An 18,780-nucleotide genomic window follows, 5' to 3' on the forward strand; every position below is an offset into this window, starting at 1 on the left:
GCGGAGAACCATCAGTGAACAGAGGAAACAGGCCTGGGGAGGGAGAGGTTAACAGCTCAAACCAGAGGCGATTTGGGTGGGGCAAATCTTTGTTATGTTCATTCATTCATGCATGCATTCATTCACACGTTCATCTACTTGCAGGCATTTCTGAGGTTCCTGCCATGAGCTGTGCTGAGCTCTGAAGCGGCCAGATGCACAAAGCTTCCTGATTTGCGTGTTGGGTTGCTGCCCTAGCATGGCTCACCTGCTGTGGTGAACCCCGTGTTTTCCTGTTCTCTGAGGAGCAGATTACAATTGTTCAGGCGCAGGGGTAGGTATGAATTCCAGGATGCTGCCTGTGGAGGGGATGAGCTTACAGGGGTAGGAGGCCTGGCAGGATTGGTGTGTCTTGCTTTTCCCTGGGCCCGGAGGGCGGGCACACTCGTGTCTTCTGAAGCGCACCCCTTTTCCTTGGGCAACCTGCCCTTTGGCGTCTGCATGTTTCCACTCCAGCGCCATTTCAGTCTCCAGAATGGAAGGGACATGCAAGATGACAGCTTTCTCCTTCCTTCCATCCTTCCTCTTTCTTTTCCTTCTAGTATTTGCTGAACATCACCCAAGAGCCTGGCACTCTACCAGGTGCCTTCCTGAAAGCTGTTGAGGAGAAATGATGCTTTCCAGCCAAGAAGTATTCTGTTGTCACTCCTTTCTCTCTGGCCACAGGGAACCATGCAGAGGTGGTTTTCTCCCTCTCTTTCTCTGCCTCAGTTCGTTTCTCTGAGGTCCCCAAGGGAGCCTTTGGTCCCTTCTTGGGGACAGTCCGTTACAGCCCTCCCTTCCTTTCCCCATTCTGTGGTGCCTGCGGGCCAGCTGAGGCCAAGGCCCCCAGGGCCTGCTGTCTTTGCCTGTGTCCATCTGTGGGCACTGTGGCCACGTTAGGGTCCTAGGGATCAAGCTCTCAGGCACCAGGACAGTTTCTCATAAACCCAGAGGGGACAAAGGCACCGTAGCTTTTCGGATGCCAAAGGTTCCTTCCCATGTGACTCTTGCCTTAATAACCTACCCCTGTTTTTTTGTGTGTTTTGGGGGGGGTTGGGTGTTTTTTTGCGGGGGTTTGTTTCTGCCTCAGGCACATTTTCTCTGTAATTTTTGGAACCCAAATATAAGGGAAATCTCATTTGCTCTGTTCTGACTCATTTACAATTAAATACACTTGTTCCCATCTGTGTCTGTATACATCTGCATACATTTGCTATAGCATCGCCCTTAATTTTGGAAAATGATGCAGCTAGTGTTATTTTTACCCTGATTCCCAAATTGGCTGAGAAGACCAGTGGGTGTTCACCCACACAGTGACAGCCCCCACCCGGGCCTGTCCCTGAGGGAGGTGGTGACATTTCTTCCACAGGCAGGGCATGTGGACCCCTGGCCAGTACTGCTTTTTTGTGCTTGCCTGTCTTAGGGTTCCAGCTACCAGGCCTGAGGGGGTTCCGGTCCATCTCCGCACCACGGCCTCACTGACCGCAGACAGGGGCCTTGACTCCCTCGGCCACTTGCCGGCGGCTGCTTCGCCACGCTCTGGTGCTGGATGTGGAAGTGGAGGGCTTGCTGGTTCCCGAGGAAGAGAATATTGAGGAAGCTCTCTGCCAGGTCCTCTTAGCCCATCCCTCCCAGCCCAGGAGGAATGAGGAGCTGTCTTCACTGTTCAGAGGGGTGTGGTGGCATGTGTGGGTGCTGCCTCACCTACATACCTAAAAATACCACACCGTGGTCGTCTACTGCCTTTCCCCCCACCTCCCCAAAACCCAAGTTACATGGTAAAGATGTTCACATTTAATGAGATGGTGGTGCCTCTCAGCACACTTTGAGCCCTTTGGATACTATCTCATTGAATAATTTTATTTATACTTATCAGCTAACATAGAACGTGGCCAGTGAGAATTATAGGATGCAGAAAATAAGATGTCAGTTGCTGTCAGTAACAAAAAATAATATCAAAACAATACTTGAAACAACCCTTACTCTCTCCCGATCACCGACCTGTTGAGGAAATGCTGTGATGGGCAGTGCTGCTGCTGTTGAGTAATAATTCAGATCTACTCAGGGAAAGGCCAGGCTTTCATATTTTTTCTGCATCGCTTCCAAGACCCTGTACTCCTTACTTCATGTTGAACCAGCTGCACTCCTAAGAGGTGGTGTGAGATGCTGCCAGAATCATTGGAGTGTCTTCCTGTTGCCTAAGGCCTCTTTAGGCTGGGAAACAAGGATGCATGGTGCCAGTTACAGCCGTGGTTCCTCTGTGGGTGTGGCTTTATCTTGGGCCTATGAACTCCAAGGAGACGGAGAAGCTGCCATCTCCCTGCCCTCAGAGAGCTGAATCCTTGGCCAGTATTTCTAGTCTAAGGTTGGGGATCAGTTAGCTTCTCTCCTCTGGTGGGTTCCTAAGTATTTGCTTTTTGAAACCCTCCTCCCAAGATTCCTTGACTGGTTAAGGTTTTATTGCCTGCTCAGTCTGAGTTACTGCCACACACACACACACACACACACACACACACACACACTCATTAATCTTTTTTTTGTTGTCGTGGGCAGAGTCAGATGGTCCTTAGGCAATCAAATGTATTATACATGGACCCGTTTGCCTAGGTTCTAGCCCTACAACGCCTCTTAAAATTTCTTCTCTTTTGCCTGGTTAACTCCTTGTCGTTCCTCAGGTCTTGATTTAGCCACCACTTTCTCCCAGAAGCCAGGTTGGGCTTGGTGGCCCGGCTCTGCGACCACACAGTAGTGTATTGTGATTGCCTGATGATGCATCTGTGGTTCCACTAGACTGTATGCTTTCTGCAGACAAGAGCTGTGTCTGTCTTGTATCCCTGGAGCCTAGAGCAGCACCTGATACTCGGTAGCTGGTCAATAAATATGTATTAAACAAATGGATGAATGAATGCATTCCTGAACTAAGTCACTTTATAGAATCCAAGCTCCCTAATGTTATCTCCACCCAATTCATCCTATGGGAGAAACCAGTTTCCTTAAACAGAAACTTATGTGCAGAGATAAACATCTAGAGAGATCTACCCCATAATGAAATAGTAATAATCGTAGTAGTTGGAAACTATTTGAGGTAGTAGAATAATAGGTAAATTTAATTCTTTTCTTTTGCCTGGTGTGTGTTTCTACAATGAGATATATGTATATATTCAAAAGGAATATACTATGTAAAATGAGGCGTTAATGTTTAATGGGTATAGAGTTTCAGTTTGGGAAGATGAGAACATTCTGAAGGTGAATGATGGTAATGGTTGCACACAATGTGAATGTACTTAATTCCACTGATTTGTATATTTAAAAATAGTGAAAATGGTAAATTTGGCAAATTTCATGTTATGTATATTTTACTACAGGCACACAAAAGTTGCCCATCAGAGGAGTCCTCTATTGGGCAGGAATGGACCTACTCTGGCACCCTTGCTGAGCTCAGTCATTGGCTGAGAGCATCCCAGAGGAAGCATGGCCATGTGGATGCTGTGATGGGTCTCAAGGAGGGTCAGCTGTGTTCACTACAACAGTTCTCTCAAAGGGAAATCTGAGCAGCATGTCTCCATGGTCACCACAGCTGTGCAATGCCTCTGGGCTCAGACTGCCTGCGTCCAACACCCCAGTGTGGCACTGGCTCTGTGACCATCGTCAAAGTATTCTTCTTCCCAGTGTGTGCCTTAGTGCCTTTATAAAACAGGGGTGATGATGTTAATTCCTAGCTTATAGGGTGTTACATAAATGAGCTAATACATATAAAGTGCTTAGAACATTACCTGTCGTGAAGTGTGCTGTTCATAAGAATTTGCTACTATAACCATGAAGCATTTACTGTGACACAGGCTGTGATAATGGGAATTCAGATCAAATGCTAGGCATGCTGCATCCAGATCAGCCCTTTGCCTGTGGTGCCGGCTCTGACTCCATTATGAGAGAAGGGTTCCCTCCTGGCCCTTGTCTTCAAGAACAGCATCTTCATCGCCATCATTGTCAAAAGTGGCCATCATCATCAGCATCAGCATCATCCAAAAGGACTTTATTAAAAGCATCTAATTACACATTCTGCTATTCTGTATTTTAGACAACAATAATTACACACTCTTCTAGGAGCTTAGCAACTAAATCTTGGATGAGCACGTTAGGGGCTCCCGAATAGCAGAATAAAGGCATTGCTCATAGAGCAATTCACTCCTGATAGTGTCTCCTTGGGCAGGCTGCTGGACCTCTCTGAGTCTCATTGATAGGGCGAAAATTGTTGTCCTTCACCCCCGACTCTAGTGCGATGAAGTCTGAGGACATGTTTGGAGGAGTGGAAGCACTGTTCAACTTTAGCAGGCACTTCTCCAGGCCTCCTGGACTGATCCTGCCAGAGCTGACAGTGAGCTTCTCCCAGATTTCTCACCTGTGAATTAACTGCTGCTGCCCACTTGGGAGTACATGGATGGTGAGAAGCAGGGTCTATTTGGCCATACCCACCCCCTTTTGCTCTGCATTATCAGCATTTAATATGGTGTTATTTTCCTGGTTTGGCTCATAGGAAGAGGCTGCTGTCTACTGTAGGTCTAGATTTACGACAGCCCCTCCTACCACTGCCAGAAACATGACCATGGCTTCCTAATTCATGTTTCTCTGAACCACATTTTTCTATCTAGTCAGTCAACAAACATTAGTGAAGTGCCTACTGTGTGCTGATTATTGTCATGTGTCCTATGGAGAAGGAGGTAAATGAATGTCTGCTTTTAGGGGCTCACAGACATGGGCCAGTGGGGTAGATGACAGGTAAATGTCTCATTTCAGTACAGTGAGATGAGCCTTGACAGAAGTGTGTACCAGGCTTGACTATCTGGGAGGATTTCAGAATCTGGAAGAGAAGGGAGAATAAGTGTGGGAGTGAGAAGGTTGGCGGCTGGAAAAGGAAGAAAGTTGTTCTGGGTTGAATGAATTAGGGGCTTCCATTAGCAAGGCAGGTCTGAAGACCTCCATGGACCTCCATCCCTCCAAAGCTTAGGGAGTAATGTAGGAATGGATTGGGATGAGGTTGGAAAGACAGGCCAGGACTATTCAATCATTCAGCACCTACTGTGTGCCAGATATTGTTCTGGGTACTGGGGATAAAACAGTAAACAAGACAGACAAGTACCAAGCTGTCAAACTATGTTCTAGAGAGAGAAGACCAACAATTAGCAAGTAGATAAACAACTAATTTTGGATGGTGACATAAGCTATGAAGAAAATACAGTGGGGTGATGGGATAGAGTGTGACTATCCAGCTACCTTACAGTGTGTTGTCAGGGAGGCCAAGTTTAGAAGGCAACATTTAATTTGAGACCCAAACACTAAGAAGGCACCACTACTGGGATATCTGGGGGAAGAGCCCTCTGGACAGGGGGACAGCTGGTGGAAGGGAGTGATCCCAAAGGGCTCTGTGGGCCACGCTAAATTGTTTAGATTTTTTCCTGTAATAATGGGAAGCCATTTGAGGCAGGAAGGACCTACCTAGGGCACATTTTGGAAATCTCACCCTGGTGTCCTGGGCCGTAGCCTCAGTGGAGACACAGGATACCTTCTCTCCGCCCCTAAACCTAAAGACCCCTTGGAGGTCAGGGCGATCAGAAGACATTGCCCACCACCAGGCGAAAATAGCTTTGGTGTAGAGAGCTCGATGTTTGGCTGAAAGTTCAAGGTGAGACCAAAATGCTGAGTCCAAATGATAGTGGTCTGGGCGGGAGGCAGATGTCATAGCCTCACCTTAAGCAAATTAATGAAAAGAATAAGCCACTGAGATCTAAAGGGCCCTTGCTGTGTGCAGCACATTTTGGCCTGTGAGGCAGAGGTAACTGGGTTCCTTGGTACGCCTAGTTATGGAGGCACGGATAAGTTGTTGCTCAGCACAGCAAGCAGATGTCCTTTGAATTCATGACTCTTGCTGGTCTTGCGCTGGGCTGTGAACAGTGGGAAGAGACAGTGATAGAGTGGCCAAAGTCATTTGCAAAACTGGCCCTCCCTCAATGCAGAAAGTCCTAAGAGGGATTTCACGGAGGGCATAATGTCTACTTTCAGTAGGATCTGCTATGCTCTATAAAGTATGGCAGGTCGTGAGGGCTCAGCCAGTCTCCTCTTTGTGTCCAGAGAAGCTTCTAACACTTATCTGGCTTGGTCTTTCTCCTGCTTCAAGTCCTTTAGCAGTTTCCTGCTGCCCTCAGAATGAGGTTCAAAAGAATTATTAGTAGAGCATGATTCTCACCCTGCCTACTTCTCCATTCTCTTTGACCTTGCTGTGTCTTTCTACTCTACAGACCAGCCATATGGAACACCCTGTTTTTTCTAGAATCCACAATGTTCTCTTATCTCCATGCCTTTACATAGACCGTTCCCTTGTTCTGGAATGCCCTCCCTTCCCCTCCAGCTCCCCTCACCTGGCTAACTTCTACTTATCCTTCAGGTCTCAGCTTAGATGTCAGAAAGCCTTTCCTGACCCATGGAGCTAAGGCTGGCCCACACTACTCTTCCCCTTCTTTTTCCCCCCTGGTTTATTGAGGTATACAATCTTCCTCTCCTTTTTTTACCTACTTAACTACACACCTGCAGCTCATTCTTCAGGGCTCCTGAGTCCTCCCAGACTCTATCAGGCTCCCCTCCTATCCAGTCACATTATTTGTCTTCCATAACTTATATCACAATGGGTAATGATATAGGTCTGTGAGGGTGTTTAATGTCTGTGTCTCCTCCACTAATCTGTAAACACCATGGGGATATGTGTCTTGTCTGTTTACTTCACCACTGTATCTTAAGAGCTTGGCACATAAATATTCACTAAATGTGAATGAACGAATGAATGAATGAATTCTTCTGGGTTCCTGTATCACATGGAGGTTACTCCCAGTACAGTACTCAGCTCATTGTAAGAGCCTGCGTACTCCTCTGTCTCTCCAATGGTTTTGTAAACTCCTTGAGGGGAGGAATTATGTTTTTCTCACCATGATTTCCCAGTGCTTGGTACGTTGCCTGGCAATTGGGCACCACAAAAATATTTTGAATATTTGAATAGATGAATGAATGATGATAGGCATTCACTTCTGTTCCCTTACACTCCATGCTTAATACAACAAAGTGACATTTTAAAAATGCAAATCAGATCATGTTCATTCCACTTCTTAATCCCCCCCGGGGGCCTCCCATTGCTCTGAAAGGACAACCCAAGCTCCTTACCATCACCTCCAGGGTCTTACATGATTTGGCTCCTGCCTACTTTTCTGACCTCATCTAGTACTACTCTTCTCCTCATTTACAACCCCCTAGGGCACTGGCCTTCCTTCTGTTCCTTGACTTTGCCAGGCTTATTCCCACTCTGGGGCTTTTGCACTTGCTCTTTCCTCCTCTGGGACATTCGGCTTCATCACCAGGCTCTTCTGGTCATTCAACTCTCAGCACAAACATCATCTCTTCAGTGAGGCCTTTCCTGAGCTCTCTGTCCGAATGAGCATGCGTCTTCCCCATCACTCTTATCATTTACCCCTATCTGAAATCATTCTGTCCCTTTAATTGTTACCTACTTACTGTCTTTCTTGCCCTCGAGAGTGTAAATGTCACAGGGCTGCCTACTACTGTATGTACAGGGCCTAGTACCATGTGTGTCATACAGTCGGTGCTCCAAAGTAGTTGTTAATTGAGGAAGTGAATGGACATATGAATATGATAATAGCCTTCTGTGATAGAGGGGCAGATTCTACCAGACTCCCAGGCAGACAGAAGACTGATTTACTGTGATGAAAGAAATAAAGAAGCTGGACTGGTAAGAACCAATGGAGGGAGGTTTGCCACGCTCCACTGGGAGCTCATGAGTCCTGGAATCCCAGGGCCTACTCAGCTGGCCTGAGTCCCCAACCTGGAATCAGATTCATTCTGGGTGAGCAAAAAACAAAGGCTGCCCTGGCTTCCATTTTAAGTGCTCCTGTATTCAGAACGCTTATGTGGGGACCTACGGGGCACGTAAAGATTCCTGGCAGATGTATCTCTCTACTCTGTTCCAGTGGAATTTATTTTCTCAAAGTTTCTCGGAATCTAGAAAAATTGTTGTCAGGCAACAGAAGCAATGAATGGAGACACGTGACTCATTCACCAATACATCTGAGATCTAAAGTGTATTAGTTTAATTCCGTTTATGCTACAACGCAACAATTCTTATTTTGATAACACTTTTTATACTCCTATAAAAATCTAAAAATGCCAGACAAAAAAAGAATTTTTAGAATGGTGAATACAAAGAACCAGGTTTTCATACTAAAGCCCACTGATAGTTTTAAAGAGAAGAATAAAGCCCATCCCTATTCCTTCGTTGCCCTCCCCTTTTTTAAAAGACTTATTTTTAGATATAATTTTGCTTGGTTGTCAGTCTTTAACTTTTTTCCTTTCAAGTTCTCTTTCTCCATTGTCATCAACAAAAATATGAGCCTGAAAGGGGTGGGAAGTATTTGTTTTTGTATACACATCTTTATCGTATCAGAGAGGAGAGAATCATGAACAGCCGCTGCTGACTGATTTTAAGAGCTAAATCTTTTTTTTTTTTTAAAGATTTTATTTATTTATTCGACAGAGATAGAGACAGCCAGCGAGAGAGGGAACACAAGCAGGGGGAGTGGGAGAGGAAGAAGCAGGCTCCCAGCGGAGGAGCCCGATGTGGGGCTCGATCCCATAACGCCGGGATCACGCCCTGAGCCGAAGGCAGATGCTTAACCGCTGTGCCACCCAGGCGCCCCTAAAGAGCTAAATCTTGATTTCGCTTTCTGCAGGGAAGATGAATAGCATGAATAAAGAGAAACTTACACATGTTTCATAAGTGTCAAGGGCCTAAGGTTTTCCATTTTTGTTTTTTAAACTTAACCCACTGGTTAAAGCCAACAGCATCGTCTGTTAGAGGCGGCCTGGGAGAGATATACTTGAGCCCCTGCCCTTCCCCCACCCTCAAACCCCCGAACCAGCCCCATTTGTCTAATCGAAGCTATGCAAAAAGACAAAATGGATAGAGCATAAGAACTAGGAATTTAAATTATCTCTGCCATGGTGTGGTCTTGACATGAAAACTATTTTGAACTTGGCTTTTCAACAAAAAGTTTTTATAAGTCATTGATATCTCAGAGGCTCAGTAGGGGTGGTTAAGAGCCTGGTTCTGGATTCTGGCACATCTGGGTCCCAGCACTGCCACATACTCCCAGCGTGACCCGAGCCTCTGTGTTCTCATTCATAGAATGAGGAATACAATAGTAACTACTTCAGGATTGTTGAGAGGCTTGGGTGACAAGTGAAGCTCTTAGCACAGAGCACAGCATATACTAAGGACTTATTAGATATGAGGTATCATTATTTTTAGTTATTGAGTGTTAAAATAATTATTATTGTATGAGCAAGTGAATTAATGAATGAGTTGTAAGTATACTTGACTTTGTTTTCTGCCCAGGCTTAGACTGGTTATCGGTGATTCTCAACTCTGGCTTCGTATTAGAATCACCCTGGGAGATTTAAAAATTGCTTAATCCCTACCTAAGAAGAGTTGAATTCCAGCTTCTGGGGGGTAGTGCCTGGGTATCATATTTTTTTTTTTAAGATTTTTTTAAATTTATTTGAAAGAGAGAGAGAGAGAGAGAGAGCGCCAGCAGGCAGAGGGAGAGGGAGAAGCAGACTCCCTGCTGAGTGGGGAGCCCTACGTGGGGCTTGATCCCAGGGCCCTGGGAATCATGACCTGAGCTGAAGGCAGGTGCTTAACAGACTGGGCCACCCAGGTGCCCCTGGGTATCATATTTCTAAAAAGCTCTCCAGGTGATTCTAATGAACTGCCAGAGCTGTGAGTTACTGAGCTACACAGAAATGAGGAAGATACCCTGATGTTAGCTCAGCGAATAGACAAAACTTCCAGGATGGCAGGGCTTTAATGCTTTCTGCCCACCCATCTGAAAAGGAACAGAGAGGCAACCAGAGCCACCAGGCATCCATTTGCCTTTGACCCTGATGGTCCCATCCCACACTTTGGTTTTACCTTTGGTTTTTACTGACTCTTGTCCAAACCTGACCGCCTTTGTTGGTCTTCCCTGGGCTAAGCCAAGAGTCCCTTTGATTTCTTCTTTGGGATTTAATGGTGGTGGTCGTGTGTGTGTGGGGGGGAGTGATCATCATTTCATGGACATAGGAGGTAACAGTTTTCCAATCTTTCATTCCAAAGTTGCCAGGCCAATTCTCATCTTCATCATTTTTGGATCTTCACTTATTTTGATTTTACCTTCCTTAAGGGTTATGAAGTGCCTCAAATGAGATAACATCCAGGAAAAGTGCTTTTCAAACTGTGAAGCTATTTAACCAGCCCAATGTAGATAAATAATAATGAAGCCCTCTTAATGTAGAGAGTCTCCAGAATGATCTCTGATAGTTCATCTTTATTAACATTTTGACATTATTTTGTGTAACTCTTTAGAACACTCCATAAAGTGTGCTGATTGACTTTTTTGATTGCTTTTCTATAACATTCTTGGTGCAGTTTAACCCTTGTGATTATATGCACTGTGTTCAACAACCTGAAGTGAGTTGAAACCTTACCAAATGTAAGCCTCAACCCAAATGTCATCAGTTGACATTAGTGAACAATTCCTTGGTTTCAGTGCCACTTGATTTTCCTCCCATATCTATGGCCACTCATTCTTTCTGCAAATATATTTTTTTAAGTTGTATTTATTTAGGTAATCTCTGCATGTAACATGGGGCTCGAACTCACGACCCTTAGATCAAAAGTTGCACACTCTTCTGACTGAGCCAGCCAGGGGCCCCTGCAAATATATATATATATATATATATTTTAAAGATTTTATTTATTTATTTGACAGAGCAAGAGGCAGTGAGAGAGGGAACACAAGCAGGGGGAGCGGGAGAGGGAGAAGTAGGCTCCCCGTGGAGCAGGGAGCCTGTTGTGGGGTTCAATCCCAGAACGCTGGATCATGATCTGAGCCAAAGGCAGATGCTTAACGACTGAGCCACCCAGGTGCCCCCCCTGCAAATATTTTAAAGTGCATTTTATGTTCCAGGAACTGTGCTAAATTATAGAAGCAGAGAAGTGAAAAAGTCAGACAAGATTCCTGTCCTCATGGAACTTAGAATCTAATGGAGGAGAGAGAAAATAAACCAGTAAACAAACCGGGCAGTTCTAGAGAGGGATGAGTGCTATGGGGAGTAGCAATACAGTACTGCGGTAGAGAGTGACTGGGGTGTGGGGGTGTGGTCACAGAAGGCCTCTCTGACCCGGTGATGTCAAAAATGGCCCTCAAGAATGAGAAGTGGAGGCAAGGATGGATAGGCAGAGCACAGCAGATTTTCAGGGCAGTGAAAATTCTTTGTATGATATTATAAGGAAGGATACATGTTATTACACATCTGTCCAAACATGTAGAATACACGCCAAGAGTCAACCGTAATGTAAACTATGATTTTGGGTGATTATGATATGTCAATATAGGCTCATCGGTTTTACCTAATGTACTACTCTGGTGGGGAATATTGGTAATGGCGGCGGCTATGAATATGTGGGGACAAGTAATACATGGGAAAACTCTCTCTTTCTCAATTTTGCTGTGAACCTAAAACTGTTCTAAAAACAATGAAGTATTCTAAGGGGCCCCTGAGTGGCTCAGTCGGTTAAGTGTCTGCGTTTGGATCAGGTCACAATCCCGGAGTCCCGGAATCGAACCTCACTCACATCAGGGGCCCAAGACCAACTTTTAAGAGGAAGAGAAGCCAGAACAGGACACCGAGTTCCCTCCTGCAGCCCAGAGCCCTCCTTTCCTTTGCTAAAATGCTCCAATTCTTCAAGCCCCTGTGTCTGGCTCTCTGCTCCATGGGGAGCCTGCTTCTCCCTCTACCTGCCTCTCCCCCTGCTTGTGTGCTCTCTTTCTGTCAAATAAATAAATAAAATCTCTAAAGTGCACCAGTTCCTTTCCTACATTAGAATCTTGTCATTTCCTGTCTACTTATATATTGGATTTTTGAGATCACTTACACTGTTTTTCCCCCAATCTTTTCAGCCTCTTCCTCTTAAAAGCTGGTCCCGGGCTTCCATCTCTTCTTGCTACACAATCTCCAGGTGCAGATGAGTTCGACACCTCTAGCTCCTCTCAGGGCCTTTCCTGAGTTCAGATTTGGATATACCCCCATCTACAGGGATATCTCTTCTTAGATGTCTGGTAGGCACTAAAACTAAACATGACCCAAAATAGCTCTCTGTGCACACTGTTTCCCACCATCCGTGTTTCCCACCCCATCCGTCCCTATCTCCGTTACCACCAGGGCTCTCCATCTGGGTAAATGGCAACACTGTCTCTTCAGCTGAGCAAGTTGGAAAGCTCCATATCCAATCTATTGGCAAGACCTAGGATCCTCTGTCCTTTTCATAGCTCCCAAATCTACCCACTTTTTTGCATCCACTACATGTATATTTTATATACTATTCTCTATACAGTAAGCCTAAAAGGCCTCCTAATTCCCCTCCCTGCATGTAACCACTGTAACACTTTGCTGTGTATTCTTACACACTTGTAACCATTCTTTCAACTGAGTACCTGTTACCTGCCAGGCACAGTTCTAGGCACTGGAAACCACAACAGGGAACAGAAGAAAAAATTACCTGCTTTAATGACACATTCCAATGGGGAAGATAGACAGTAAGTAATTAAATAGCCATATACTGTATTAGGTGGTGACAAGTGATATGAAGTACAGTCGGGTAAAGAAATAAAATGGAGGGGTGCCCAGGGGGCGCAGTTGGTTGAGCGTCTGCTTTCAGCTCAGGTCATGATCCCAGGGTCCTGGGATCAAGCCCCATGTAGGGCTCCCTGCTCAGCAGAGAGCCTGCTTCTCCCTCTCCCTCTGCTGCGCTCTCTGCTTCTGCGCTCTCTCTCTCTGACAAACAAATAAATAAAATCTTTCAAAATAATCTTAAAAAAAAGAAAGAAAATGGAGAGGGGAGCGGAGGAAAGTGGGTGCTAGTAGTATTTTACAAGGGGTAGTTAGGGAATGCCTCTTGGACAAGGAGACCTTTGAGATACGAATGAGGCCATGGGGTGAGATAAAATGCTATGAGGGAAGACCGTTCCAAGGAGAGGGAACTGGAAATGCAAAGGCCATGAGGCAGGAAGGTGCTTGATGTGTTATGGAAAAGTCTAGGACCCCAGGGTGGGTGGGAGGGAAAGATACAGGGAAAAAGCCAAAGATGGATCTGAGTTTGCTAGGCAAGATCATGTAGATTTTATTCAGAGTGAGATAGGAAGTAATGGAGGAGTCTGAACAGATGATATGTTTTAAATGGCTCAGTGGCTATGAGAAGAGAGCATTAAAATGGATATGTATATGTTGTTCAAACATAATTTGCTTTTTTTCCAAAGTAAAATTTTTATTTTTTATTTTTTTTAAAGATTTATTTATTTATTTGTTTGACAGAGAGAGACAGCCAGAAAGAGAGGGAACACAAGCAGGGGCAGTAGGAGAGGAAGAAGCAGGCTCCTAGCGGAGGAGCCTGATGCGGGGCTCGATCCCATAATGCTGGGATCACGCCCTGAGCCGAAGGCAGACTCTTAATGACTGAGCCACTCAGGTGCCCCTCCAAAGTAAAATTTTTAAAAACAAACTATGATCACATCTTTTTGTTAAAAATCTTCTGTGATGTCCTGTTCCCCTCCCAATAAAGTATAAAGCCTTATAAAGTCCTCTCCAGTCTAGCTTCTACCTACCTTACCAGCTTCTGGATCAAAGAACTTCTTTTCCTGGAATGGGACTCAGGGCTTTCAAACTTCCTTGTCCCTTGGTCTAGAATCAAACTCTTTCCTTCCCTCCCTATCCATCTTGTCAATGTCTTTTTTAAGGTCCGACTTATTTTTTCATTCATTTGATAAATATTTATTGAGAGATATGCTGTGTACCAGGCACTCTTCTAGGCACCAATGACACAGCACTGAACAAAACAGACAAAAACTCTAGCTCTTAGGAGGCTTAAATTCTAGCGGAAGACAGGAGAAAATGGTAAGTTAAAAAATAAATATACGTATGACTTTATATGTCAGATGGTGATACGCCCTAAGCAGAAATATAAAGCAAGGAAAGAGGGATGGGAATGTTGGGGGAAGGGGTTGCAATTTTAAGTAGGAAGCCTCCCTCAAAAAGTGACAGCTGAGCCTAGACCTGGGGGAGGTGAGAGAGTGAGTCAGACAGCTATTTGGAGGACAGCATTCCAGGCAGAAAGCAAAGGCCCGAAGGCGAGAGACTGCCGGATGGGTTCCAGGAATAGTAAAGAGGCCAGTGTGTCAGAGAAATGTGTAGGAGCAGGTGAGTTCTTTAGGCCCTTATAAGGACCTTGCCTTTTACTCTGGGTGGGATAGGAGCCAATGGAGACTTTTGGGCAGAGTAGGAGTGACATGTTTGGACTTACATTTTAGCAGGATCACTCCGGCTGCTGAATTAAGACTAGATTGAGGGAGGCAAGGGTAAAAGTACGAAGACCAGTGAGAAGGCTCCTGTGAAATTCAAGTTAAGTGATGATGATGGCTTGATTCAGGATGGTAACAGAAGAAATGGTAAAAAAAAAAAATATATATATATATATATATATTTATATATATATACACACACACACACACACACACACGCACACACACTGAATATGTTTTGAAGGTAGGGGCACAGACTTGTTGAGGAAACAGATATAAAATGTGTGAAGTAAAGAACATAGTCAAGGATTACTCCAAAGTTTTTGGCCTAAACAACTATAAGAATGGAGTTGCCATTTTTAAAAAAAGATTTTATTTATTCATTTGAGAGAGAGAGCGTGTGCATGAGTCGGGGGAGGGGCAGAGGGAGAGAAAGAAGCAGACTACTGCTGAGCAGGGAGCCTGATGCGATGAGGGCTCAATCCCAGGACCCTGGGATCATGACCTGAGCATAAGGCAGACACTTAACTGACTGAGCCACCCAGGAGCCGCTGGAGTTGCCATTTAATGAAATGAAGAAAACCGTGGGATTAGCAGGTTTAGACAGAGTTATCAGGAAATCAGTTTTAGACATACAGACATATGAAGTGTGAGATGCCTAGATGCCTACTAGGTGTCCAAATGGGGGTATCAAGTAGGGAAATGGATATGGGAGTTCAGAATTCAGGAGAAAGATTCAGGCTGCGATATAAACCTGTAATTGTCACCATACTTAATGCCAAAAGACTGGATAAGATCACCAATGGGATTATGGTAAACAGAAAAAGAGGTGTAAGGATGGAGTCCTGGGACACTCTAACAGCAGTTCTTAAGCTTTTTTTTTTTTTGAAGATATTTTTTTTTTATTTGTCAGAGAGAGAGAGAGAGAGTGCACAAGTGGGGGGAATGGCAGGCAGAGGGAGAAGCAGGCTCCCTGCCAAGCAGGGAGCCCCACATGGGGCTCGATCCCAGGACCCTGGGATCATGACCTGAGCCAAAGGCAGCCGCTTAACTGAATGAGCCACCCAGGCGTCCCAGTTCTTAAACTTTTTGATCTCAAGAAACTTGTATACTCTTAAAACTTTTTGAGGATCTCAAAGGGCTTTTGTTTATGTGAATTTTATCTATCAATGTTTACTGTATTATTAAATTATCATAAATATCATCTTTTAAAGAAAAATGACAATGTTTTTTAAAACAAAAAGAAATTCAGGGAGATGTGTCATTATTTTGCATTTTTGCAAATCTCTTTACTGTCTGGCTTAATACAAGGTGACTGGATTCTCTCTCTGCTTCTGCATTCTGTGTGATGCGCTATTACACGTCATGTAGCCTGGAATACTGTGCTGTACACCATGAGAGACTGGGAGTGAAAAAGGCAAATGATATTCTAATATTATTATGAAAATAGTTTCCACCTTACTACCCCCCCGCGAAGGGACTTAGGAGTCCTTAGGACTACACCTTGAGAATTGCTGCTCTAATATGTAGAGGTTGGGAGGATTTAGAAGGAATCTCCAAAGGAGAATAAGTTGCAGCCAGGGAGGCTGGAAGAAACTTAGAAGAGCCTAGGAGTGATCAAACACTGAAAATGGTACAAGTCAACTGTGCACAGAGACAGACCACACTGGATGTAGCATCATGGATGTCATCAGGAACCTTGATAAAAGCAGTTTTGGTGGAGAGGTGAGTGCTGAAGTGTTACTGGAGTGGGTCATAGCATAAAGGTCCCTTCCTCAGATCACTGAACCCAGATTAGGTTAATTGCCCCCCAAAACCGACTTGTCTCTGTCTTCTATCTTCACACTTGACTTTCTTTTTATAGTTTACCTGTTTTAATAGCTGTCTCTTCCATTACATTTTAAGTTGTGGGAGAACAGGATCAGGTTAGTTTTATTCCCTGTCATGCTCCCCCCTTCCCCTGGCACAAAGCAAGCGCCTGGGACACAATAAATGCTCAAGTCTTCCCTGGTAAGCTTTTCATGGTTTCTTAGAGGTAAAAGCTGACTCCCCTTTGCTTATAGGACACACTGCAAGTCTATCTTCATATCTTTTTTGTCACCTGACCCTCCTCTTCCCAAAACAACCCCTGCACTTTCATCTTTAGGGCCTTTGCACTGTTCTAACAAAATATCACAGACTGGGTAGTACAAACAACAGAAATTTATTTCTCACAGTTCTGGAGGCTGGAAAGTCCAAGATCAAGGCATCAGCATGGTCAGGTTCTGGTAAAAACTCTCTTCCTGGTTCATAGTCTGATCCTTCTTGCTGTGTCCTCACATGGAGGAGGGGCAAGGGTTATCTCTGGGGCCTCTCTTGTAAGGGCACTAATCCGGTTCCCGAGGGTTCCACCCTCATGACCTAATCACCTTGAAAAGGCCCGGTATCTTTACCTTCACTTTTGGTATTAGGTTTTCAACATATGAATTTCGACGGAGGCAAATATTAAACCTATATTAGAGCCTTGTGCTTAGAAAGGCTTCAGTAATGCTCCACTGTTGTTCTCTTGAAATTGTTAATAATTTTTGAACAAGGGGCCTCACAAATTAAGTAGTTGCTCCTGAGTGAAGTGATAGATACACAAAGCTATGGAGCATAATCCTTTAACTGTCTCTGGTTGGTTCACACAGATATTTATTGACTGATGACTATGTTCTGAGGTAGCCAAGTGTAGTGGGGCGAAGCCATGGCCAACCAGGCAGGGGAGACCACAGGAGCAAAAACTCTTCAGACAGAAACAGAATGGGGTGTAGATGGACAAGAATGGCCTTAGTATGGTATGTCTTTAAGTTTGTTCTCTTCCTTCATGGTCCTATTGCCTGTTGTCCACATCTCTTCTTTCTCTCTTTTGAAGTGTGTTTTTTTTTTTTTTTTAAGATTTTTAAAATTTATTTGAGAAAGAGGGAGTGTGAGATAGGAGGCAGGGAGAGGAGGACCAGAGGGAGAGGGACAGGCTGACTCTGTGCTGAATGGGGAGGCCAAGGTGGGACTCCATCTCCCTACCTTGAGATCATGACCTGAGCCGGAAACCAAGAGTCACTGCTTAACCACTGAGCCACCTAGGTGCCCCGGTTCACATCTCTCAACTAGCACAAACCCATAGTACTTTGAATTACGATAGGCATTCACCTGTGGATGTTAACTTGGCACTGTCTAGGGGATGAGCACTAAGCTGGGTGCTGTGGGGAATACCTGTTCGTCTTCCTGGAGTTTGCATTTCCTGGGGGAGAGGGAGATGTGAGTAGAAAAGGGTAAATATGTTAAGGGCAGTCTCCTTAGCGCCCTGCTCAATACTGGCTCAGCACCAAGGTGGCACTGGGTATTGGTCTTGCTTTATTTTGGATTTCTAGGCCAATACCGAAATCAACCTTGTTCCTCATCCCAGGATGAGGGAGTTGAAGCCTCATTAGCGTTTTCTATACCAGGCTGATAATTAGTATGTAATTGTTTTGTTTGTTTTTTGTTTTGTTTGTTTTGAAGGTTTTTTTTAGAGCATTCGCCAGGAAGATAAGGAAGGGTGGGAATAACATTCCCTAAGTGGCTGGAGGGATAGAGATAGCAGCCAGGACCAGAGAGAGAGAGAGAGAGAGAGAGAGAGAGAGAGAGTGTAGGGGGCCAATCTCAGGAGGGGACAATGCTGTGACGTGATTCTTATCTATCAACATGAGGGCTCTTGGCTTCCGGATCTGTCAAGTGAGGGGATGGGTTAGATGACTTCAAGGAAGCCTTCCACATCACTCTGTAAAGTCCTTAGAGTCGGATTCTAGTACCACTCCGCTTCAAGCTGTGAGGCCACTTTCCGTAAAACCAAGGGGTGGGCCTAGAGTACTTTTCTGGAAGCCTGTTACTCGGGATCACCTGTGGCACTCCTCAGAGGAGCGTCCTCAGGACTGCGTCGCCGCGCCAGGTCCCGGAGGCACCGGCTGGGGGGTGGGTGGAGCCAGCGCGGGCAGCGCCCTGAGACTCACCTGTGCGAGGAGCGGTGACTCACCTGCCCTCCTCCGCTCCCGGGCTGTTCCAGGAGTCACCGCTCCTCCTTCCTCTCGGGGGGGGGGGTCACTCCCGGCCTGAACGCCCATTAGGGGCCTGGGATGAAGTAACTCGGGGGGACAAGGCGGGGAGCAAGAGGTCCTTTGGGGAGTTCCGGGTCGGCGTCGCCAGGGTCTCGGTCGAGGCCTCACTCCCAAAGCGAGGGCCGGGAAAGCGGGGCGGCGGCGGGAGGCGCCGGGAAGAGCACGCCGGAGGGAGGTGCTGGGAAGGGCGGGGGGCC

General features: G+C 45.4%; 1 long non-coding RNA gene across 2 annotated transcripts in view; it reads left to right on the top strand.

The window, feature by feature from the left end:
- LOC117801470 overlaps window positions 1-3,347 on the top strand; it is a 114,707-nt gene extending 111,360 nt beyond the window's left edge. Inside the window, exons 3-5 of one of the 2 annotated variants that reach the window (XR_004624030.1) lie at window positions 145-313; window positions 582-719; window positions 1,445-3,347. This is a non-coding gene — a long non-coding RNA (uncharacterized LOC117801470). The remainder of the gene's footprint in view (window positions 1-144; window positions 314-581; window positions 720-1,444) is intronic. The other variant, XR_004624031.1, reaches the window with a different exon arrangement.
- Window positions 3,348-18,780: the final 15,433 nt, after the last annotated feature.

The sequence above is a fragment of the Ailuropoda melanoleuca genome, chromosome 3, assembly GCF_002007445.2.
Source record: "Ailuropoda melanoleuca isolate Jingjing chromosome 3, ASM200744v2, whole genome shotgun sequence".
Lineage (NCBI taxonomy): Eukaryota > Metazoa > Chordata > Mammalia > Carnivora > Ursidae > Ailuropoda > Ailuropoda melanoleuca.